The sequence below is a fragment of the Punica granatum genome, chromosome 2, assembly GCF_007655135.1.
Source record: "Punica granatum isolate Tunisia-2019 chromosome 2, ASM765513v2, whole genome shotgun sequence".
NCBI lineage: Eukaryota > Viridiplantae > Streptophyta > Magnoliopsida > Myrtales > Lythraceae > Punica > Punica granatum.
This window is the reverse complement of record NC_045128.1, coordinates 30,600,284-30,605,091: the sequence shown is the minus strand read 5'-3', so window position 1 is coordinate 30,605,091 and position 4,808 is coordinate 30,600,284. Positions and strand designations below refer to the sequence as shown.

Here is a 4,808-nt window from a genome sequence, read left to right as displayed (position 1 = left end):
TGATGAGAAGGATATCCCAGTGAGCTCAAGATCGCGGGCAGGGGTGGCGACTTACATACACATAAGCTAATTTACATATATAAAGTAAAATTTACTCTCTTTTATTCGGTGGACAAGTACAGTTTAAATCAACCATGTAATAACAAAATAAACAAAATAGTTAACTTGAATTTAGAGTTTTATTGATTATACAAAAGGAAAGCAAAAGAACTAAGAATCTCATAAAGTAATAACATTAACAAACCACACACGTTTACATGATCGTGATAGATTAAAACCAATGCTCTGAGAGACCAGGGTGCATGTCAGAAAGTACATAAAACTCAAGTACACATGTCTGTAAAATATACTCTCATTCATGAAACATTAACATCCACTGCAATTCTGAGAAATCAATATAGCACAGCGAAGAGTCTCATTCCGTAAAGGGATAATTCTCGTACCTAATTCTACAGTCCTCAAGTTGAAGTTGAGCTCCAGTATTAAAAGGACATTTATCAGATATTCTGATTGAAGCAGAATATATGCAGTAACCGCATCCAATTCTTGTAAGTTCTCCGTTGCATTTTCCGTGTCCGTATACTGTAGCCGTGTCATATTTGGATTCCGTGTAATAGTCAAAACCCTGGTGTGGGGTTCCCTTGAATAAATCACCGAACATCATATCCACCGCATAATAGTAATCTGACAATACTCCATATTTTTCCCCATTGCATATAACCGACACTACATGATACCGAGGGTCATCGCGATCGCCCTCACCTGAGTAGCATTCAGCAACTTTGAAGCAGATACATAATAAAATGAAGGTCGGGACAAGTGGAATCTTCCCAGCCATGCTTTGTCTTCTTCACTTAATCGTCTCACTTTTTGGAATCTGTCTATTAATCCAGCGATGTTAGTATATTTGATCATAAGCATATATATATGCATACTTTCCCCTTGATTTCTCCGTCTTTTCCATATAATACATATATATGTAATAGTTATCATATGCATTGTCCTAGTGATTATCAATTTACTAAGTCACAAAGATTCTATATTTTGTCTTACTTAATCAATGACATTTAGAAGTTAAATGCCTTCGGTTTCTTTTTTTTTTTCCGGATTAAAATAAAGGAATAGAAATCCTAAAAATTAATATAGCGACACGTACAATTTCACAAAATATCGAATCTGTATCGAATTTATAACGTCACATAAAAGTATGTATCATTATAGTATATCCTCTTTGATCATATGTTTACAGTTTATATCTTAAAAGAGAAGATCTTTTTTATTATCAACCTTCGCCTTTATGCCACGTCCTAAATCGTTTTTTGTCATTCTTATATAGACGTTCTATTTTTATTTTTTTTTACCTGGGTCCTACTATCACTTTTTTTCTTTAACGGATGCTAACGTAGATATCGAAGCCAATAAGAAAAAGTCACGTGTCACAAAAAATTGAATTAAATAATTGTAAAATAAGAATAAAATTTTTGAAGACTAAAGAACCAAGAAAAAATAAAAATTGGACGGGAAGGGAAGGGTCGAAAGGGAGGGAAGGAATGGTTAGGCTTGTCGACTGGCGGTCCCAACCAAATCTCCGAGTCACTGGCATCCCGGAGGATGTCCCCCAATCCCCACAACAATCGAGATTTCAGAGTAGAGAACTCGGCCGCTCAGGGCATCCTATGACCCCTATTGCAGCTCCGAGCTCACTAGTGCTCTTTGAGGATGCCAGCGACTTCGGAGGTGAGGATCAAGGCCGTTGTCATCCTTAGAGGGCGCCGGTAACTGCAAAGGTCCCTCTCCATCAGACCATTCCCTTCAGTCAAGTCAATAGCCTTTTTTTCATTTTTCAAAAGTAATTTTTTATTTTAAGAAATTATTAAAATCAAAATCAAAATCCATCTAGTGATGATAGGACCAAAGTGGTAAAACTGTAAAATTTTTAATCTGATAAAAAAAATCCGGAAAGCGTGGAACTACAAAAACATAATTGAAATGCTAATTCAATGCCATAAACTAACTGACATCAACAAGTCCATGATATATATTCCAGAAAACTATCAATTTGGTTCTCAAAAGATTCAAAAACAAAAAATTTTAATCCTCCAAAGAATTTTACCAAAAATTTCATCCTCCAAAGACCATTCTGTCAATCAAAATAGTCCCACAGTCGACTCACCGTCCATGCCGTGGTCGAACTCTAACGTTGAGGCTGATCTGACAGTTCTTTAGCAAAGGATGACTGCACAAAGCAAATCTTTAATCTCCTCTATGAGAGGTTGTCGTTTTGCCAACCCCACCCCCAAAAGAACCCCTAGTCATTGTTTTTTTGGCACATTGTTTTGGCACATCGTTTTGCCAAGCAAATCTCTAATCTCCTATCTGTTTGCTCTGAAGTGGAGCATGTGACAGATTGTCCTTTTGGGTTGTGTAATTTGTAGACTTCTGAGCTAATAGTTAGTGATGGGATGGTTCGAAAGTGCTGCCAAATGATACAAATTAGGAGAGGAAATGCTCGCTATAGCTTTCTTTTTATGACTCAGGTTTAATCTTGGGCCCCATCCTCCCTTGGGATCGGATACGTACCATGCACGATAGTACACGTGAGAGGTGGCCTCCAAAGGGTTTTCGCGGTAGGGTGGGATCAATCATGCTACCTCTTTTGGCACAGGTGGTTGAGTACATCTTGTCCTCCCTTAGATAGTATAAGAGATCGCGGACTGACAAATTTCCCACGTCTTCGTCATAATCTTGGATCTTCATCACTCTGCAGCGTCTGCCGCCAAGCCCCTGAGAACACATTGCATGTTCTTAGGGATTGCTATTATGCAAAAGAGTTTGGGAGAGGTTAGTTAATTCTTCGGCCCTTTCTCACTTTTTCTTTGAGCCCCTTCATGGTTGGTTGCCTGCAAATCTGAAACTGAGTTTCCTAACGATCGATGCTTCGGCCTAATTGGTCCATCATATTTGACACCGCTTGTTGGTTCTTTTCTTCATGGAAAACAAGGAGATTTCTTGGGATAACTTTGAGCGATACCTTGATGCGTCTCGAATTATTCTTAGATCGTTCCAAACCAGTTGGGATGGATTAAACTACTTCGGCTCCATCTCAGGAATGGAAACTTGTCTTTTGGTCCAGACCAGAATTGGATGGGTCGAACGAAAACACTTGATGGAGCCTGCAATCCTAGGCCGGCTGGCGCGGGAGGTATTATCAGAGACGATCGAGCGAATTTGATTAGCGATTTTGTGCACAACATTGTGTTTGCTCTTTGATTGTGGCTAAGCTATATATGGGGTGTATTTTCGGATTTGGAATTGGCTTGGTCTCTCGGCTTTAGGAATGTGGTGCTCAACTCGAGATCGATTCACGGGTTGTGCGTGATGTGGTTATGGAGAGAGGTTGTTTTGCTGCTACACTCTGCGGCCTTGTTTCTAACATACAAGCTTGTCTTGATCGGGACTGGATACTAGGGAGGTGAAGCATGTGTTTTGGGAAGGCAACTCTTGTGCGGACTAGCTTGCTTGGAAATCTCTTGGCTATCCTTTGGGTGTGTTGGGAAGGGATGTATTCAACCAAATAATAACGCAGCGATTAATCTTCCTCCCCTACTAGTGTAATCGAGATATGAACTAATCAAATCAACCAACAAGCAGTAAAGTAAAAGAACACCAAGAATTTTACGTGGAAAACCCCGATGTGGGGAAAAACCACGGGACCAACTACGAATCAACGATCCACTATGAATGAAGGTTATACAATGTCTTTCATCAAGGGTAAACCCTTGGATCACCAAACTCAAGAGAAACACTCTCTTGGATTACCCAAATACTAAATTCGTCACCCACACCGGGTGGTTCACAAAGTCAGCTGAAACAGCACCTACAGAGCTCGAATAGAAATTCTGACCGTTCGGAACTTAGCCCCACGTGTTGTGAAGCTGCTGTCAAAATTTCGTCCCAATCGGAGTTCGTTTGACGTCCCGATCGAGGTTTGATCTCCAGCTGCGCGCTGCCCCTGTTGATCCGAATTCTGCTCTGCTCTTCTCTGTTATTTTGCGCTGATCTGCTGCTGAATTCTGCTGCCTCTTGCCCAGCTAATTTAGCTGAAAAATTAACCCTAACTAAAGTGGGTCCTTGGACCTATTAAAGCCCGATAAAAGCCCAATACAATTTGAGCTCAACTTCCTCCAAATTGGAGGGATACCCAACAGGGTGTTCGTATTCTTGATGTTTGCCTTAACGGACGTAGTCATCTTCTGTTATGAGACATTTCGAGAATTGCTACCTTTGGCATTGATTAATATATTTTTGGCTCCCGCTCGAGTTCAACCAAAAAGGAAAAAAAAAAGTGCGTCCTGGGCTTCGGTAGAATTTGGGTTCGAGAATCATTGGCTTCGTTCGAAACTGCTACCACCTGAGACGTTCTCCCTCTTGCTCCAATGCCAACGTACAACTTCGAAGACTATAATATGAGTATGGACCGATGTAGAGATACAACATTTCGTGAGCCAAATGGAATTAATTAGAATTTACCGAATCAATATGACTGTCAACACTGCACTAACCTTCAATAATTTCTCCAAAATCTTCTTTCCAACTACGGATAAACAGCACCCACCGTGAAGTACGCCTAGACAAATAACCAATTAATTTATTCTCAGATCAGGAAAAAAAGGCCAAGCACGAACCCTGATGGTCCGACCTCTTACTTTGACTGCAAATGAGACTGAGAATGCCAAGGAAGACAGCCTCGCTGCACGGGATGCGGAGCTGAGCTGCAGCAGAGAACTCGAAGACCTCGGCGGCCTGGT

General features: G+C 40.6%; 1 long non-coding RNA gene across 1 annotated transcript; it reads left to right on the top strand.

Annotated features, from left to right (window-relative positions):
• The first annotated feature begins 2,551 nt into the window (after positions 1-2,551).
• LOC116195003 lies at positions 2,552-3,606 on the top strand. Its single transcript, XR_004154561.1, has 2 exons — positions 2,552-2,841; positions 3,002-3,606. It is a non-coding gene; the product is annotated as an uncharacterized LOC116195003 (long non-coding RNA).
• Positions 3,607-4,808: the final 1,202 nt, after the last annotated feature.